This window comes from Bufo gargarizans, chromosome 7 (genome assembly GCF_014858855.1).
Source record: "Bufo gargarizans isolate SCDJY-AF-19 chromosome 7, ASM1485885v1, whole genome shotgun sequence".
Lineage (NCBI taxonomy): Eukaryota > Metazoa > Chordata > Amphibia > Anura > Bufonidae > Bufo > Bufo gargarizans.
Genome location: NC_058086.1, coordinates 172,870,383 through 172,891,876, shown reverse-complemented (window position 1 = coordinate 172,891,876; position 21,494 = coordinate 172,870,383).

The following is a 21,494-nucleotide window of genomic DNA, read 5'->3' as shown; positions in this document are numbered from 1 at the left end:
TACACAGTATTACTCATACAGCCAATGCATTCCAATACAGAAGTATTGGAATGCATTGCAAAGGATTAGACCCCCAAAAGTTCAAGTCCCAAAATGCGACAAAAAAGAAAGTGAAAAAAAAAGTTAAAAAAATAAAGTTTTCCCCCCAAAAATTAAAAGTTTCAAGTAAAAATAAACAAAAATGTCATTTTCCCCAAATAAAGTAAAAAAAAAAAGATAAAAATAGGGAGGGAAAGTATACATATTAGGTATCTCCGCGTTCTTATCGACCGGCTCTATAAAAATATAACATGACCTAACCCCTCAGATGAACACCGTAAAAAATAAAAATGAAAAACTGTGCTAAAGAAAAAAAAATTTGGTCACCTTACATCACAAAAAGTACAACAGCAAGCGAACAAAAAGGAGTTTGCCCACCAAAATAGTGCCAATCTTACCGTCACCTCATCCCGCAAGAAATGAGCCCCTACCCGAGACAATCGCCCAAAAAATAAAAAAACTATGGCTCAGAAAATTGCAGACACTAAAACATCATTTTTTTTGTTTCAAAAATGATGTTATTGTGTAAAACTTACATAAATAAAAAAAGTATACATATTAGGTATCGCCACGTCCGTATCGACCAGCTCTATAAATATATCACATGACCTAACCCCTCAGATGAACACCGTAAAAAATTTAAAATAAAAACTGTGCTATTTTGTCACCTTACATCACAAAAAGTGTAATAGCAAGCGATCAAAAAGTCACACACACCCCAAAATAGTGCCAATAAAACCGTCATCTCATCCCGCAAAAATAATACCCAACCCAAGGTAATCGCCCAAAAACTGAAAAAATTATGGCTCTCAGACTATGGAAACACTAAAACATCTTTTTTTTGCTTCAAAAAAGAAATCATTGTGTAAAATTTACATAAATAAAAAAAAGCATACATATAAGGTATCTCCGCGTCCGTGACAACCTGGTCTATAAAAATACCACATGATCTAACGTGTCAGATGAATGTTGTAAATAGCAACAACAAAAATGGTGCCAAAACAGCTATTTCTTGTTATCTTGCCTCACAAAAAGTGTAATATAGAGCAACCAAAAATCATTGTTCCCTAAACTAGTACCAAAAAAACTTCCACCCAATCCCATAGTTTCTAAAATGGGGTCACTTTTTGGGGGTTTCTACTCTAGGGGTGCATCAGGGGGGGCTTCAAATGGGACATGGTGTAAAAAAAAAACAGTCTAGCAAAACCTGCCTTCCAGAAACCGAATGGCATTGCTTTCTTTCTGCGCCCTTCCGTGTGCCCGTACAGAGGTTTACCACCACATATGGGGTGTTTCTGTAAACTACAGAATCAGGGCCATAAATATTGAGTCTGGTTTGGCTGTTAACCCTTGCTTTGTAACTGCAAAAAAATTATTAAAATGGAAAATCTGCCAATAAAGTGAAATTTTGAAATTGCATCTCTATTTTCCATTAATTCTTGTGGAACACATAAAGGGTTAATGATGTTTGTAAAATCAGTTTTGAATACCTTGAGGGGTGTAGTTTCTTAGATGGGGTCATTTTTGGGTGGTTTCTATTATATAAGCCTCACAAAGTGACTTCAGACCTGAACTGGTCCCTAAAAATTGGGTTTTTTAAAATTTCTGAAAAATTTCATGATTTGCTTCCAAACTTCTAAGCCTTGTAACATCCCCAAAATAAAAAATATCATTCCCAAAATGATCCAAACACGAAGTATACATATGGGGAATGTAAAGTAATAACTATGTTTGGAGGTATTACTATGTATTATAGAAGTAGAGAAATTGAAACTTGGAAATTATCAATTGTTTTCAAATTTTTGGTAAAATTGGTATTTTTTATAAATAAAAAAGATGTATTTTTTTTACTCCATTTTACCAGTGTCATGAAGTACAATATGTGACGAAAAAACAATCTCAGAACGGCCTGGATAAGTCAAAGCGTTTTAAAGTTATTAGCATTTAAAGTGACACTGGTCAGATTTGCAAAAAATGGCCTGGTCCTTAAGGTGAAATAAGGCTGTGTCCCTAAGGGGTTAAAAAAGTATTTCTTAAAAAAAAAAATAGTTTATATTGTTAGAGGGAAGAGTATGTATATATATATATTGGATGGGCATCCATAAAAATTCAGGTTAATAAGACCTTAAATAAAAATAATGGTAATGATTAGAGTTGAGCGAACACCTGGATGTTCGGGTTCGAGAAGTTCGGCCGAACTTCCCGGAAATGTTCGGGTTCGGGATCCGAATCCGACCCGAACTTCGTCCCGAACCTGAAGCCCATTGAAGTCAATGGGGACCCGAACTTTTCGGCACTAATAAGGCTGTAAAAAAGCCCAGGAAAGGGCAAGAGGGCTGCAAAAGGCAGCAACATGTAGGTAAATCCCCTGCAAACAAATGTGGATAGGGAAATGAATAAAAATAAAAAAAAAATAAAAAAAATTAACCAATATCAATTGGAGAGAGGTCCCATAGCAGAGAATCTGGCTTCACGTCACCCACCACTGTAACAGTCCATTGTCATATATTTAGGCCCCGGCACCCAGACAGAGGAGAGAGGTCCTGTAACAGAGAATCTGGCTTCATGTCAGCAAAGAATCAGTCTGCATGTCATAGCAGAGAATCATGCTTCACGTCACCCACCACTGTAACAGTCCATTGTCATAAATTTAGGCCCCGGCACCCAGACAGAGGAGAGAGGTCCTGTAAAAGAGAATCTGGCCTTATGTCAGTAGAGAATCAGTCTTCATGTCATAGCAGAGAAATCAGGCTTCACGTCACCCACCACTGTAACAGTCCATTGTCATAAATTTAGGCCCCGGCACCCAGGTAGAGGAGAGAGGTCCCGTAACAGAGAATCTGGCTTCATGTCAGCAGAGAATCAGTCTTCATATCATAGCAGAGAATCATGCTTCACGTCAGCCACCACTGTAACAGTCCATTGTCATAAATTTAGGCCCCGGCACCCAGGCAGAGGAGAGAGGTCCCGTAACAGAGAATCTGGCTTCATGTCAGCAGAGAATCAGTCTGCATGTCATAGCAGAGAATCAGGCTTCACGTCACCCACCACTGTAACAGTTCATTGTCATAAATTTAGTCCCCGGCACCCAGGCAGAGGAGAGAGGTCCCGTAACAGAGAATCTGGCTTCATGTCAGCAGAGAATCAGTCTTCATATCATAGCAGAGAATCATGCTTCACGTCAGCCACCACTGTAACAGTCCATTGTCAAAAATTTAGGCCCTGGCACCCAGGCAGAGGAGAGAGGTCCCGTAACAGAGAATCTGGCTTCATGTCAGCAGAGAATCAGTCTTCATATCATAGCAGAGAATCATGCCTCACATCACCCAACACTGGAACAGTCCATTGTCAGATATTTAGGCCCCGGCACCCAGACAGAGGAGAGGTTCATTAAACTTTGGGTTGCCCTGCAATATAATGGTAAAATGAAAATAAAAATAGGATTGAATGAGGAAGTGCCCTGGAGTACAATAATATATGGTTAAGGGGAGGTAGTTAATGTCTAATCTGCACAAAGGATGGACAGGTCCTGTGGGATCCAGGCCTGGTTCATTTTTATGAACGTCAGCTTGTCCACATTGGCTGTAGACAGGCGGCTGCGTTTGTCTGTAATGACGCCCCCTGCCATGCTGAATACACGTTCAGACAAAACGCTGGCCGCCGGGCAGGCCAGCACCTCCAAGGCATAAAAGGCTAGCTCTGGCCACGTGGACAATTTAGAGACCCAGAAGTTGAATATGGCCGAACGATCAGTCAGTACGTGGAGGGGTGTGCACACGTACTGTTCCACCATGTTAGTGAAATGTTGCCTCCTGCTAACACGTTGCGTATCAGGTGGTAGTGCATTTAGCTGTGGCATGTTGACAAAACTTTTCCACATCTCTGCCATGCTAACCCTGCCCTCAGAGAAGCTGGCCGTGACACAGCTGCCTTGGCGACCTCTTGCTCCTCCTCTGCCTTGGCCTTGGGCTTCCAGTTGTTCCCCTGTGATATTTGGGAATGCTCTCAGTAGCGCGTCTACCAACGTGCACTTGTACTCGCGCATCTTCCTATCACGCTCCAGTGCAGGAAGTAAGGTGGGCACATTGTATTTGTACCGTGGATTTAGCAGGGTGGCAACCCAGTAGTCCGCACACGTTAAAATGTGGGAAACTCTGCTGTCGTTGCGCAGGCACTGCAGCATGTAGTTGCTCATGTGTGCCAGGCTGCCCAGAGGTAAGGACAAGCTGTCCTCTGTGGGAGGCGTATCGTCATCGTCCTGCGTTTCCTCCCAGCCACGCACCAGTGATGGGCCCGAGCTGTGTTGGGTGCCACCCCGCTGTGACCATGCTTCATCCTCATCCTCCTCCACCTCCTCCTCATCCTCCTGCTCCTCGTCCTCCAGTAGTGGGCCCTGGCTGGCCACATCTGTACCTGGCCTCTGCTGTTGCAAAAAACCTCCCTCTGAGTCACTTCTAAGAGACTGGCCTGAAAGTGCTAAAAATGACCCCTCTTCCTCCTCCTCCTCCTCCTGGGCCACCTCCTCTTCCATCATCGCCTTAAGTGTTTTCTCAAGGAGACATAGAAGTGGTATTGTAACGCTGATAATGGCGTCATCGCCACTGGCCATGTTGTTGGAGTACTCGAAACAGCACAACAGGGCACACAGGTCTCGCATGGAGGCACAGTCGTTGGTGGTGAAGTGGTGCTGTTCCGCAGTGCGACTGACCCGTGCGTGCTGCAGCTGGAACTCCACTATGGCCTGCTGCTGCTCGCACAGTCTGTCCAGCATGTGCAAGGTGGAGTTCCACCTGGTGGGCACGTCGCATATGAGGCGGTGAGCGGGAAGGCCGAAGTTACGCTGTAGCGCAGACAGGCGAGCAGCGGCAGGATGTAAACGCCGGAAGCGCGAACAGATGGCCCGCACTTTATGCAGCAGCTCTGACATGTCGGGGTAGTTGTGAATGAACTTCTGCACCACCAAATTCAGCACATGCGCCAAGCAAGGGATGTGCGTCAAACCGGCTAGTCCCAGAGCTGCAACGAGATTTTGCCCATTATCGCACACCACCAAGCCGGGCTTGAGGCTCACCGGCAGCAACCACTCGTCGGTCTGTTGTTCTATACCCCGCCACAACTCCTGTGCGGTGTGGGGCCTGTCCCCCAAACATATGAGTTTCAGAATGGCCTGCTGATGTTTACCCCGGGCTGTGCTGAAGTTGGTGGTAAAGGTGTGTGGCTGACTGGATGAGCAGGTGGAAGAAGAGGAGGAGGAAGCTGAGTAGGAGGAGGTGGCAACAGGAGGCAAAGAATGTTGCCCTGCGATCCTTGGCGGCGGAAAGACGTGCGCCAAACAGCTCTCTGGCTGGGGCCCAGCCGCCACTACATTTACCCAGTGTGCAGTTAGGGAGATATAGCGTCCCTGGCCGTGCTTACTGGTCCACGTATCTGTGGTTAGGTGGACCTTGCCACAGATGGCGTTGCGCAGTGCACACTTGATTTTATCGGATACTTGGTTGTGCAGGGAAGGCACGGCTCTCTTGGAGAAGTAGTGCTGGTTGGGAACAAGATACTGTGGGACAGCAAGCGACATGAGCTGTTTGAAGCTGTCTGTGTCCACCAGCCTAAATGACAGCATTTCATAGGCCAGTAGTTAAGAAATGCTGGCATTCGGGGCCAGGGATCGAGGGTGGCTAGGAGGGAATTTACACTTTCTCTCAAATGTTTGTGAGATGGAGAGCTGAACGCTGCCGTGTGACATGGTTGAGATGCTTGGTGACGGAGGTGGTGGTGTTGGTGGTACATCCCCTGTTTGCTGGGCGGCAGGTGCCAACGTTCCTCCAGAGGCGGAGGAAGAGGCCGAGGCGGCAGCAGCAGAAGAGGTAGCAGGGGGAGCCTGAGTGACTTCCTTGTTTTTAAGGTGTTTACTCCACTGCAGTTCATGCTTTGCATGCAGGTGCCTGGTCATGCAGGTTGTGCTAAGGTTCAGAACGTTAATGCCTCGCTTCAGGCTCTGATGGCACAGCGTGCAAACCACGCGGGTCTTGTCGTCAGCACATTGTTTGAAGAAGTGCCATGCCAGGGAACTCCTTGAAGCTGCCTTTGGGGTGCTCGGTCCCAGATGGCGGCGGTCAGTAGCAGGCGGAGTCTCTTGGCGGCGGGTGTTCTGCTTTTGCCCACTGCTCCCTCTTTTGCTACGCTGTTGGCTCGGTCTCACCACTGCCTCTTCCTCCGAACTGTGAAAGTCAGTGGCTCGACCTTCATTCCATGTGGGGTCTAGGACCTCATCGTCCCCTGCATCGTCTTCCACCCAGTCTTGATCCCTGACCTCCTGTTCAGTCTGCACACTGCAGAAAGACGCAGCAGTTGGCACCTGTGTTTCGTCATCATCAGAGACGTGCTGAGGTGGTATTCCCATGTCCTCATCATCAGGAAACATAAGTGGTTGTGTGTCAGTGCATTCTATGTCTTCCACCGCTGGGGAAGGGCTAGATGGATGCCCTTGGGAAACCCTGCCAGCGGAGTCTTCAAACAGCATAAGAGACTGCTGCATAACTTGAGGCTCAGACAGTTTCCCTGGTATGCATGGGCGTGATGTGACAGACTGATGGGCTTGGTTTTCAGGCGCCATCTGTGTGCAATGTCTTGTCTGACAGCACATTTTGCTATGGGTGCTGCTGATTCTGCTGACTATGTACTACGGTGGCAAACAAGATTAACAATAAAATATGAGATTTTTCATTTGGAATACTCATTGGGACAGAGACACAAACAAAAAGATTATTGGGGCCTAAAAGAAAACTGTTTTAAAAATTAACTAGTAAATTAAACCAGGGACATAGCTATAGGGGGCCCTTGTCCCTGCTTCCACATAAGAAGACACCAGTACCATAAAAACGTACACGGTAGTTGGGACACTGCCCTATAGATTTTGCATCCGGGCCAAGAAGATGCTACAAGTTACGCCTATGAACTAAACATTAGGATAACAGCCATTAAAATGGGTTATCCCATGCTAAGTTTTTATGACCCACCCATCCACAGGACAGAGGTGGGTCCAACCACCTCCAATGATCCTGAGAACGAGGGATCCTTGTGTCCCCTCTGAATGAGCATGTTGGTTTACCGCTTAATTCAGTTTTGTCTTACTGATGTAGACAGGGATCCATGAGTCCCACGGAAATCAACGTAGTGGTGAACCAATATACATACTACTGCTACATTCAGAGAGAGGACTCAGAGACCCTTCGTTCTTTAGATCCCTGGGCCCAAGCGGTCAGAACCCCAGCGATCTGATATTTATCACCTATTCTGTAGATAGGTGAGACATATTCTTTTTTTCTGAGATATCTCCTTTAGTGACTGCAAAAAAATGTTAAGCATGAACAAGTGTTATTACCAATGGAGCAGATTTCTATCATCATACAGGATGTTTTGCCAAACCCTATTGCTACAAATATGTGCAATTTTGTTTTTTAACAATAATCTATAGGTATTCTAAACCCAGCCTATCCCTGAAGATATGTAACTGATCTGGAGTGCAAAAAGCTATTTAATCGCTTGCTTCAATCGGATGTATTACTTGAAGCCTCTGGGCCCTATTGCAAATTTTGTAATAGTGCTCCTCACCAACCATGTTCCATTTATAACACTGGTGTCTCCTTATATGGCAGAGGGACCTTGAGGCAACATCTACATCCCTTGTAGCTACTCCACCAGCCTCAGACCAATATTATACTCCCATGTATAATTCCACTTTTTTACATGTTCCCCGAGAGTTCTTGTACAGTGTTTGAAAGTTCATGTTAACTGTAATAGACAACATCCAATAAGAAGTTAAGAATGTACAAAATGATGTTTTGTTAGGCTAAGCAGGTTTTCTAGGCAACCACAAACAGTAAATGTGCAGTCTTTACTGCTTGAACTTTACTTGAATATCTTTATCTACGGCACAAAATACTAGATCAGCATTTATAGACAGGATCCTAAGCGAAACTGCTGCAAGTCAGCATTCAGTAGAGAATGCCTTGATTTATACAGCGAAAGTCTGGAGAAACTTTGCATACTTGTCTGAAAATATCAGTAGTGGTGTAACTGCAAACATAACATTTACAGCAAAAAAAAAACTCTAATAGTATAATAAAAGTAAACAGTATTATCAATAATAATAATGCTGCTACTACTGCTATTACTAATAAATATAAAATATTAATACAAGTGATGTTTACAGCATATCTAATAATGAAAAAATATATTATTAATAATAATAATGTAAAAACCTAAATAAATACAATAATACAAAAACATAATAATAACAAAAAATAACTAAAATAAGAAAACATTACAAATATTACAAATGTAATTCAAACAGAATAGGTAATAATAATAATAATAGTAATAATAATAATAATAATACAAAAACTAATAACATACAATACAAAAATAATAGTAATAATAATAGCAATAAAGCAAAATAAATGCAATAATACAACAATAACAAAAATAACTAAAATAAACAGTTCAAATATTTTAATGGAATGCTTACTGTATAGATTAATAATAGTAATAATACTAATAATAATAATAATACCATACATTCAAAATGTAATAAAAAAGGATGAAATAGTAGCATAACTAAAATATATAAAAAAAAATTCCAACAAATATTCCAATAAAATAATGTTTATGACTCATTCTATTAAATGTAATGCAGCTCAATACATCAGAATGCTGCTTACATCAATGGTCATCACTTCCTTCATACAGTACATTCTGAATAATAAAAAGGAAACACAAATAACGGCAGTGTCTCGAAGCACAACTAACAAAAATAAAGCTCCCACCAGGTAGATCATATCCAGTTTAGCTTGGCATCACTGTCCCAAAGGATTATATCCTAATTATGACTCCACTGAATTATTCACCCCTGAGCCTTCGTCCTTCCCCACAGCTGTGGCTGCCTTTCTGCATGTAAATGTACCTAATACTCACTGCCTTCATTATTTTTTAACATATGTCTGCCCTGTTTTTGGCAATTCGGTGTGAAAGGGTATCAGAAGCAAATGTATTCGGGGTCTATAAATACATCATTGGACAAAGCCTGTCACCTCTGTTCACAAATCTTCCACCTCATTATGATAATGAAAAGGCATACATATTAATATGGGCATGTATAAAAATAGGCCTGTAATGGCTATATCAGTATAACGTAGTACATCTTGCCCATACCATTTCTAGGCATTTCTATATTTAATACTCAATTTTACATTATAATTGTATTGCTTAGGCTGTGTTCACATCACGACGTATACATAAAACAGATGCCAAAGGTGGGTTCCATTGTAAAATTAAAAATATCCGTTAAAGAGGTATTCCGGTTTTAATGATATTTATTTCTTTAGAGAAAAGGATGTAGAACAGTTTTCTAATTTACATTTATTTAAATCTATTTTGTTTGCAGACCTTTATTATATCCATGCATTTGCTTCTCCCTGAAGAAAAAAAAATGGTACAGACCACTTTAGTCCAGTAAAATTTATCCATAGGAGAGCTAGATAGGACTACACATGGAATCAGTCACGTGAGCCGTCATGTGCAGTGTCCCACTCAGGACATTTGGCAACTGCAAAATAACTGTAAACTGCATTACTGTGTTGCATGTCATGCTGCATTACATCACCTGTTGTATCCCTGTTCATAGGCTGGTTAGGTGTGTTTTATACATCCCACCACTAGAGGGGGGTAGCACTCAGTCTATATAAATACCTTAGTCAGGCCTAGTGTGGGTTGTTGGTGGAAGTTATTCAATTCATTTTACACATCACAGAGTAGTGAGTGGAGTCAGAAGCGACAATGTGGTAGTGCCAAGGTATGAGGAGCAGGAGAGCATTTTCCTCCTGTGGTCCTCTTAGTTCCTTTCATCCTACAACCAGAGGATAGAGTTTCGTCCCTGGAAGAAATCCAAGCAGAGAGACATCGGTGATAACAGCCACTACCTAAGGCTTAACGGGCACCTTTCCACATGGTAGAGGACAATCTAGCTACAGACGGCCTCACCATAAAGTATAGAAGACAGATTAGCTACCTGTTCAAGAGCTTGGACGATACAGAAATTATAGGACTAAGCATACCCGAAAAGAGTACTACTGAACCACAGCCTGATTCAAGACCTAGCCATAACCTATTAACAGTGGATCAACAGATTTCCTCTATATACCCTGAGACTGTATTCTGTCTGGATGTATATGCTGCAACTTAAACCAGCTACAGTAAAAGTTGTGAGTTGTATCCTACCACTGTCTATCTCATTCTTCAATACTACCACTACAACTGGTTGTACCACCATAAACGGTACTGGCGTCACGACAAATACCACCAAGGGACCCAGCCGCAACAAGCACCCTAAACACCGCCATCATCAAGGGCACCTCAACCTCCATCTTGGCTAGTGCTCCCCTACCACAGAGTGTGCCCCGGAAGGTTTTGTGCTGCCTTCCTCATCACTGTGCTGCCGGCCCAGGGAGGCCGGCAACTGTATTACTACTCCCCCTCATCGGCCCACCGTGCACCTCATGTCGCAAATGTAACCCTCACATGTATCATGTGACTTGGCTTTCAAGGTATCTAACAGGTGACTAGTAGTGCATTGAGGAGCAGAACATGTACCGTACATACAGTATTACTGCACGCAGCAGCACCTCAAGTCTGTCAGTGCTGCTTTTTTTTTTTACACAAACTTTATTAACAACATCATCACTTAGAGACAGGTAGCTATTTTACAAATCATCTAGAGATGGGCAGACAATGATGTAATAATTGAAGTTGAACTTTGTCGCTTCTCGTCTGGTCTGCTTTGAAATTGGTTCCCACCCCTTATTTTACTAGCAGATATAAATCACATCAGTTTGTCTTTTATAACTCAGTTTGCTTGGTACATATAGTTAATCGGCAGTGTGTGAACGTTTTCGGCTCGCAGGCTTTCATCAGACACTGTGCCGCAGCTGGGATGTGGGAGTCGCAACTTCCTATGTTAGGATGTAACACCTGTATGACAGGGCACTATCCTTTCTGGCACTGACTGTACGGCATCAGTCTGAGGCACCTGTTAACGCATACATTTTTGGTATGCATTAAATGGATGGCAAAAATAGGATGTGAACCCAGCCCTAGTGTCAGAATAAGCACCAGTACACAGCGGAGCAGCGTGGCAGAGAGGGGAGGCCGCCATGTACTGACAGAGCGCTACCTGGTCCTGGTGGTCAGGGATGAGGACTGTGTTTCCCAAGGATCATTTTCTACTGGGAAATACAGGGCACGGTTAATACACTAGAATCTATATAGTATAAAGATATTAGCCTTACCCCCCCAAAAAATAATACAATTAGATGGTCACTTATTATATAGAAATACGTCTATGTGAGGCGTATTTCTGACACAGATTATGGCGCAAAGGTCCTTAGCACCGCAATCTGCATATTTTTCCCGCTCATGCCAGGTGTAAAAAAGGATGGCGTGGGCAGGGCGGATACAGTTATGGCCATCCAGTTATTGGATACCACCGCCATAGATTGACAGAATAACACCTCTGTACAGTGACAGGATAACATTGCCATACCGTAACTGGATAAAAGGGTATAAGAGGGCACAGTACAGGGAACAACTAGGGACACTGCACAGGGTGTGGTAAGAGGGCACAATGCAGGGTATAAGGGGGCACAGTACGGGGTGAGGGGCACAGTACGGGGTGGGGGGCACAGTCACATGACCCTGTAGCATTAGAAGGTCCTTATGATGAATGCGGCTCATACGCCACCAAAATGAGAGGCAGGGGAGTGAGGCAAGGGTGTGCTTATGTGGATAAAAAAAACAGATAAAAAATTTTTAACTGTTGGCCAGTACAGGCCCCCAAAATTAGGCAATAGGCATTCACCTGACAACAAAGAACTTTGGATTCTGTGGCTGGAGGTACATTAGGTGGTCACAGGATAAATATGTAACTGTCGGCCACTACAGGCCCCAAAAATTAGGCATTGGCCTGACATGAAAAGCCTCTTATGCCGCTGTATATACGTAAGGCAAGGGCCATTCTTTGTTCTATGTAGTGGTGGATATGTGTGGGCTGGCATGAGGAAATTCAATTTCACGTGGTGATCACAAGTGTTGAATTCCTCCGAGATCCATGCCTCATTCATTTTAAAAAAATGTGACGTAGTCCATACTGTCGTGAGCTAGGCGAGTGCGCTTATCAGTCACGATCCCCCCTGCTCCGCTGAACGTCTTTTCGGACACCACACTTAACAAGGGGCAAGCCAACAGTTCCATGGCAAATTGTACCAGCTCTGGCCACAGGTCAAGCCTGCACACTCAGTAGTCAAGGGGTTCCTCGCTTCTCAGAGCGTCCACACCGGCCATTAACCCAATGTAGTTGGACACCTGTCGGTCTAGGTGTTCCCTGAGGCTGGATCCGGAGGGGAGCTGTCGATGGGTTGGCTGCAAGAATGATCTCATATCCGAAGTGACCAACACATCTTTAAACCACCCTCTTTTTGCTGGTGCGGTAGGATTGGTACATGTACCTGTTTCGCGGTGGGTGGGAATTCCTCTGCCATTGCCTGCAACAGGAGAATGCAGCATTTCTCGCAGCAAGGCCTGAAAATACTGCATTCTTACATCCCTCTGTGATGCTGGTAACATGTCCGCTATTTTGTGTTTGTACCAGGGGTCTAAGTACTTTGCCACCCAGTATAGGTCCTTGACCTTTATGCTTTTTATACAGGGGTCCATCTTCAAACACTGGAGCATGAAGACCCCAATTTGCACTAAATCGGAAGCGGTGGAGCGCCCTGGCTCCTGCTCATCTCCCAGGAGAATGTCATACTCGGTCTCCACCCACCAGCCAACATCCTCCTCTGACTCCTCTTCAGACTCCTGCTGATTTGTTTCAGATGGAGTAGCCCCCTCTGGGAATTCATTCAGCATTGCGACTTCATCTTACAGCTCCTGCTCCTCAACAGCTTGAGCATGAGCAGCCACTGGCGCGGTGAAAAGAAACCAAGCTCCCCAAAGTCTGTCCTGCCGCAGAGTTCGTACAAGTAGTCATTAATGGCACATTTCTGCTGGAGAAGCCTATCAAGCATATATAAGGTGGAGTTCCAGCGCGTCGGGCAGTCACAAATCAGACGTCTGACACGTCAGCAAGGCGAGCCATAGCCTTGTAAGATATTCTAAAATGGCCAGAGATTTTCCTGGCCTGCCGCAAGACATCCTGTACCCCGGGTATTTGGCAACTAATCGCTGCATGACTAAGTTCAGGACGTGTGCCATGCAAGGCACATGTGTCATATTGCACCTGTTTCAGCACGCTCAGCTGATTGGCACCGTTTTCGCACATCACTTTATCAACTGTCAAATTGAGCGGGGTTAGCCACTGATCGGCCTGTGATCGCAGAGCTGAAAGCAGTGCAGGACCGGTGTGGCTCTTGGCTTCCAGGCACAACAGCCACAGCACAGCATGGCAACGTTTAACCTGGTGCGTCGTATAGGTTCTGGGGAGCTTGGGGGGTGCAGCGGAAGAGGCGGTAGCAGTGGAAAAGGAGGAGTCAGCCGAGGAGGAGATAGAGTAGGAGGAAGAGAAGAAGAGGCCGGCCTGCATGCAATTCATGGTGGTAATAACAAATCCACACGGGTACCACGGGTTACATGCTTGATGGCCGTCAGAAGGTTCACCCAGTAGACAGTAAAAGTTATGTACCTTCCCTGCCCAAGTTTGCTAGACCACGTGTCTGTGGTCAGATGTATCTTGGCACAACACTGTGTGCCAGACATATATTAACTTGCTGCTGAACGTGGCCATATAGTTCTGGGAGAAATATTTCCTTCCGGAGACTTTCCGTTGCAGTGTGCCAATGACCACAAATTTTTTAAAGGCCTCCGCGTCCACCAATTTATATGGCAGTAGTTAGTGGGCTAGCAGTTCTGACAAGCCAGCGGTCAGCCATTGGGCGAGAGGATTATCTCCAGCGTCATCATTTTTTTACGCTCTAACATTTGGGCCATGGAAGCCTTCCTTGTGCAATATGAACTTGACGACGGCACGGTGGAAGGTGGAGTGGAGGACAAATGGGAGGAGAGAGGAGAAGAGGCAGCACGTGGAACTTCTTAAGGCAGTCGTGGGCTTACCGTGACTTATGTGTTGACAGCACAGGCTGCAGATGGCAACACTATTGTCAGCAGCTCACACGTCAAAAAAAGCCCACACTGCGGAGCCAGGTGCCTGCGTCCTTGGAGCACAAGATGTGACCGTGCATGGTGGATGGCTCGCTCCAGATACATTTGCAGTCTGCTTTTTGCCTCCTGTGCACTGCGAGCTCTGAATGATTCTCCTCCTTCTCCTCCCTATCTGCTGCTCTGTCTCTCCCTCTGAACTCCCCTCCTCCTCCTCTCTTGTGGGCACCGACGTGACGTCCATCGACACGTCATCATCGTCACCTTCACCACCATTGACATTAGAAATCTCGGAGTAGGCAGCAACAGTGGGGACCACTCTCCTTGGGCTGATCTGGGTACTGTGGTCAGACCGCTGGGTGGCAGCCGTTGCTACCCCCTCTTCCCCATCTGATGCAAAGAATGGGTGCGCATCAGTAAGGTCTGGGAATGGATGGGAAAATAATTCCTCTGACGTGAGTGGAGGGGCTATGGTAGTGGTGATGCTGATTTTGTGGAAGCTGATATATGGCAGGCCTCAATCAGTTGTTAGTTGAAGCAGGTATATCAAAACCCGCAATCTGTATTTTGTGGACGCAGGTATATGGAATACCTCTATCACTATTTTGTGGAAGCTGATATATGGCAGGCCTCAATCAGTTGTTAGTTGAAGCTGGTATATCACCCTCAAGCAGTAATTTTGTGGACGCAGGTATATGGAAAACCTCTCTCACTATTTTGTGGAAGCTGATATATGGCAGGCCTCAATCAGTTGTTAGTTGAAGCTGGTATATCACCCTCAAGCAGCAATTTTGAAGCTGATATATGGCAGGCCTCAATCAGTTGTTAGCGGGAGCTGGTATATCACCCTCAATGATTAACTGTTTCTAGATAACTGATTGGCGTACTACATATATACACTATAAACTGCCTGAATAAAGTACTGGAAGCTGATATATGGCAGGCCTCAATCAGTTGTTAGTAGTGATGAGCGGCAGGGGCAATATTCGAATTTGCAATATTTTTTGCGAATATTTGGTAGAATATTCATCATATATTCGCGAATTTGAGATCATTTTCTTGATTGTGAATAATCAGCAATGTAAAACCTCTAACACTATTTTGTGGAAGCTGATATATGGAAGGCCTCAATCAGTTGTTAGTTGAAGCTGGTATATCATCCTCAAGCAGTAATTTTGTGGACGCAAGTATATGGAAAACCTCAATCACTATTTTGTGGAAGCTGATAGATCGCTGCCCTCAATCAGCATTTTCTGGAAGCATACAAATGCACTATAATATACTTTCTATGTTAGAAAGTATATTGTAAGTATATCACACGCCTCTGTGTATCACACCTATCGATAGCACAACATTATCAGTCCTTAAAAGGACTTTTGTCCTATTAGCTAGCGTTTGGTGTCCCTAAGTTCCTAACAGCCTGTCCTTGTCCCAAAATGCAAACTCACCCTACACTGGCAAACCACATAATGTAAAATGGCTGCCAGATAGGGTTATGTTATAGGGTTGGGGGTGTGTCCATGTTCTGAAACATCTCAATTGGCTATCCTGTCCCACCTGATTATTGTGTTATGGGTCAAAAGAATGTGGTGCGCGCGGACATTGCCATATGTTCGCATATTCGGTGGATCGTGAACGCTCAAAGTTTGCCACGAATCGACCACCAGGCGAACCGGAAGGCCATCACTAATTGGCACCTATCGGACAGTGTTCACACACTATAGGTAGGTTAGCGGTAGGTCCCGCTCTACATTGAGATACCTTGGCATGGTGCGCTCTGATATGTTCCTGACAGGAATATATTGGCTAAAATCTCATTTTTTAACATCAGTGTGGGGGTTTATCCTTGTATTGTCAGTTGCATATTAGTGTGGTGCACCATTTGCAGTGATCTATTTCCTATTATATACACAAAAAATAAAAAATGTAATAACCCTTCAATGTGTCCTTATTTTTGCAAACATGCAAAAATGCAATGAGTTGTGTCTGGTATTACAGGTAAGCTGGTTGTGGTTGGGATGAGATCCAATACAACAAATAAACACACAACATAAACCTGGATAGAAAATCTGTCTGATCTGAGGCTGATGAGGGTCTGATCTGAGACTTATGGAGCTTGGGGGTCTGATTTTGGGGTCTGATCTGAGGTCTGATAAAAAATGAGGGTCTGTTTGGGGATTTGATGAGGATTGGGGGTCTGATCTAAGGTTTGCTGAAAATTTTTTTTTCTCATAGTCCCAAAAATATGGCAGTGTTTAATAAGCTAATTGGGATGTGTAATCAGAAAATGACCTATTGTTTGAATTGCATTGTTATGTAAAACATTGTTTTAGAATTTTTGGTGATTTGTGTTTTAATTTTCCATGTTTCTAAAACCCAAAAATTCCTAAAAGCATGCAGTTTTCACACTGACTACCGGCACCCCCACCGATCAACTGTTTAAAGAGAATGCATTTCTGTAATGTTGACGGTCAAAAGGTAAACATTGAAGAGAAGGCATACTAGATGCTCTCTGTAATAAGAAAGAGGTCCCCCTTTACTCATATATCGCAGAGAAACCCACAGTAGCATACTAGGCTCTCTCTCACTGGGTAAACCAAATTTGTAAAAAAAATTGGCAAACCTAAAATGAACCGAATCTTCAAAGGTTTGCTCAAGTCGAGAAGCATACATGCTTATTTGGAAATATGTTTTTTGTTATATTTTAATTTACCCCCCCCCCCCCAAGAATTGCAAATTTTCAGCCCACAGCCAGTGGTTTCTATGTTTTTGTATGAATCTTTTTGAAATGATTAAGCTCCACTCTCTTCACCCATTTTGCTGCCTTGCTACCTGTTGGTCAGCTCTTTGTAGCTTTTCTTCCAAACAGGTGTTTTAATTGCTATTAAATTTGTGTCCTAAATGCCTGTTGCCAAAATCCTTCACCAAGGCGAGAGTGAACAACCCCAACACAAAGAAATGCTATTGAAGGAATCTCAGCAACAAGAGGGTTAATCTCCTTGAATTGTTGTTATGGGACTTTAAAAAGTGAGTTTGCTAGCAGTTATATTCAGCACTTTTTCCCTTTGAGTCCTTTGACAGGATGTGTCACTGGGGGGTACTTTATAGCATTGTTGTGAAATCTCTCTCGTTTGCTTTCTCCTGCTGAATTAACATCAGGGGCCTCATTACACACTAGCATAAATGTGACTGGCTCATTTTTTTATGTTAATTGCACAATTATCCATAAATAAAAAAGAAAAAAAATATAGCCATAAAGGCAGTTTGGGGATATGCCAATCAATAGCAATAAAAATTTCAGTTCAATTCACCCAAACACATAAGACAAATTAAAGGAATTTATATTGATTGTATTACTTTTAGGTAATGTTCTTAAATACGTGATGTTCTTATGACTAGTGAAGAGCGTAAGGGGCAATATTCAAATTTGCAATATTTTGAGAATATTTGGTAGAATATTCGTCATATATTCGCAAATTCAAGAGTATTGATTTGATCGCGGAAAATCAGCAATGTAATATTTGCGTAATGCGTGCGAAACACAGGTGTGGGTCACTATAGCTACATTTTTCAAGCTGATAGAAGCTTCCTGAGACTGGAGAAAATGATTGGCACAGCAGAACATTACAATAGCTTTACAGTTGCAAGAAAAAGTATGTGAACCCTTTGGAATGATATGGATTTCTGCACAAATTGGTCATTAAATGTGATCTGATCTTCATCTAAGTCACAACAATAGACAATCACAGTCTGCTTAAACTAATAACACACAAAGAATTAAATGTTACCATATTTTTATTGAACACACGATGTAGACATTCACAGTGCAGGTGGAAAAAGTATGTGAACCATTGTATTTAGTAACTGGTTGAACCTCCTTTGGCAGTAATAACTTCAACCAAACGCTTCCAGTAGTTGCAGATAAGACGTGCACAATGGTAACATAGTACATACCATAAGGCCGAAAAAAGACATTTGTCCATCCAGTTCGGCCGGTCATCCTGCAAGTTGATCCAGAGGAAGGCAAAAAACCCCTGTGAGGTAGAAGCCAATTTTCCTCACTTTAGGGGAGTAAAAATTCCTTCCCGACTCTGATCAGGCAATCAGAATAAATCCTTGGATCAACGACCCCTCTCTAGTAGCTATAGCCTGTAATATTATTACGCTCCAGAAATACATCCAGGCCCCTCTTGAATTCCTTTATTGTACTCACCATCACCACCTCCTCAGGCAGAGAGTTCCATAGTCTCACTGCTCTTACCGTAAAGAATCCTCTTCTATGTTTGTGTACAAACCTTCTTTCCTCCAGACGCACAGGATGTCCCCTCGTCACAGTCACCGTCCTGGGAATGAATAGATGATGGGATAGATCTCTGTACTGACCCCTGATATATTTATACATATTAATTAGATCTCCTCTCAGTCGTCTTTTTTCTAAAGTGAATAACCCTAATTTTGATAATCTTTCAGGGTACTGTAGTTGCCCCATTCCAGTTATTACTTTAGTTGCCCTCCTCTGGACCCTCTCCAGCTCTGCTATGTCTGCTTTGTTCACTGGAGCCCAGAACTGTACACAGTACTCCATGTGTGGTCTGACTAATGATTTGTAAAGTGGTAGGACTATGTTCTCATCACGGGCATCTATGCCCCTTTTGATGGTCAGGAGTAATTCTTGACCATTCCTCTTTACAGAACTGTTTTAGTTCAGCAATATTCTTGGGATGTCTGGTGTGAATCGTTTTCTTGAGGTCATGCCACAGCCTCTCAATCGGGTTGAGGTCAGGACTCTGGGCCACTCCAGAAGGAGTATTTTCTTCTGTTTAAGCCATTCTTTTGTTGATTTACTTCTATGCTTTGGGTCGTTGTCCTGTTGCAACACCCATTTTCTGTTGAGCTTCAGCTGGTGGACAGATGGCCTTAAGTTCTCCTGAAAAATGTCTTAATTCATTTTTTATTCGATGATAGCAATCCGTCCAGGCCCTGACGCAGCAAAGCAGCCCCAAACCATGATGCCCCCACCACCATACTTCACAGTTGGGATGAGATTTTGATGTTGGTGTGCTGTGCCTCTTTTTCTCCACACATAGTGTTGTGTGTTTCTTCCAAACAACTCAACTTTGGTTTAATCTGTCCACAGAATATTTTGCCAGTACTGTTGTGGAACATCCAGGTGCTCTTGTGCAAACTGTAAACAGGCAGCAATGTTTTTTTTTGGACAGCAGTGGCTTCCTCTGTGGTATCCTCCCATGAAATCCATTTTTGTTTAGTGTTTTACGTATCGTAGATTCGCTAACAGGGATGTTAGCATATGCCATAGACTTTTGTAAGTCTTAAGCTGACACTTTAGATACTTTTATAACCCTTTCCAGCTTTATGCAAGTCAACAATTCCTTATCTTAGGTCTTCTGAGAGCTCTTTTGTGCAAGGCATCATTCACATCAGGCAATGCTTCTTGTGAAAAGCAAACCCAGAACTGGGGTGTGTTTTTTATAGGGCAGGGCAGCTGTAGCCAAGACCTCCAATCTCATCTCATTGATTGGACTCCAGTTGGCTGACACCTCACTCCAATTAGCTCTTGGAGATGTCATTAGTCTAGGGGTTCACATACTTTTTCCACCTGCACTGTGAATGTTAACATGGTGTATGCAATAAAAACATAGTAACATTGAATTATTTGTGTGTTATTAGTTTAAACAGACTGTGATTGTCTATTGTTGTGACTTAGGCCTCTTTCACACTTGCGTTGTCCGGATCCGTCGTGTACTCCACTTGCCGGAATTACACGCCGGATCCGGAAAAACGCAAGTGTACTGAAAGCATTTGAAGACGGATCCGTCTTCAAAATGCTTTCAGTGTTACTATGGCACCCAGGACGCTATTAAAGTCCTGGTTGCCATAGTAGGAGCGGGGAGCGGGGGAGCGGTATACTTACCTTCCGCGCGGCTCCCGGGGCGCTCCAGAGTGACGTCAGAGCGTCCCATGCGCATGGATGACGTGCCATGTGATCACGTCATCCATGTGCGTGGGGCGCCCTGACGTCACTCTGGAGCGCCCCGGGAGCCGCACGGACGGTAAGTATGCTGCTCCCCCGTTCCCCGCTACACTTTACCATGGCTGCCAGGACTTTAGCGTCCCGGCAGCCATGGTAACCATTGACAAAAAGCTAAACGTCGTATCCGGCAATGCCCCGAAACAACGTTTAGCTTAAGGCCGTATCAATGGGCATTAATTCCGGATCCGGCCTTGCGGCAAGTCTTCAGGATTTTTGGCCGAAGCAAAAAGCGCAGCATGCTGCGGTATTTTCTCCGGCCAAAAAACGTTCCGTTCCAGAACTGAAGACATCCTGATGCATCCTGAACGGATTTCACTCCATTCAGAATACATTAGGATAAAACTGATCAGGATTCTTCCGGCATAGAGCCCCGACGACGGAACTCTATGCCGGAAGAAAAGAACGCAGGTGTGAAAGAGCACTTAGATAAATATCAGATCACATTTTATGACCAATTTGTGCAGAAATCCATATCATTCCAAAGGGTTCACATACTTTTTCTTGCAACTGTATATGCAGACATAGTGCTCCAATATATTCGCGATAGCGAAATCGTCAATAATGATGCAAATATTTTGGCGCAATACGTGCAACTTCACATTTTAACATGTCTGACTACTTATTAGTGATTGGTGCACTATGTATTGTTATGAACTTGTGATATCACAGCACTATGTCTGTAGCATGTATGTATGGACAGCAGAACCTATCAGCTACACTATATCAGGATATAACCTACTCTGACTATCTCCCACTAACTATTTATATTATATACATAAGCTAACTAGCTAACTAACTAACTGTCAGGAATCTTCCTGCTATGCCTGTTTAGTTCAGATTGTCTTGCCCTCAAGTTTTCCCTCAGTTAAGATGGTGGATTGTGTCTCTGCTGGGTGCCATCTTACTTCCTGTTTCACATTTAAACCTCTCAAGCCTGTTACTAATTGCTTGAGTACTGTGTTTGAGCTCCTGTTTGTGCAGTCCTCTCGCTTGGAACTTGCTCTCCGCTTTGTTCCTCCTCCTTGCGGTTTACCCTGCTACCTCCTGTTGTCGACCTGGATTGCCTGACTACGTTCCTGTGCCGCCTGCCCTGAACCATTGCTCGTCTAACCTCGGCTCTGCTTCATCCTTCAATCCTGCATTGCTGCTACTGGTAAAGACTCCGTCTGCCTGGCTCTGCTTCATCCTTCAATCCTGCATC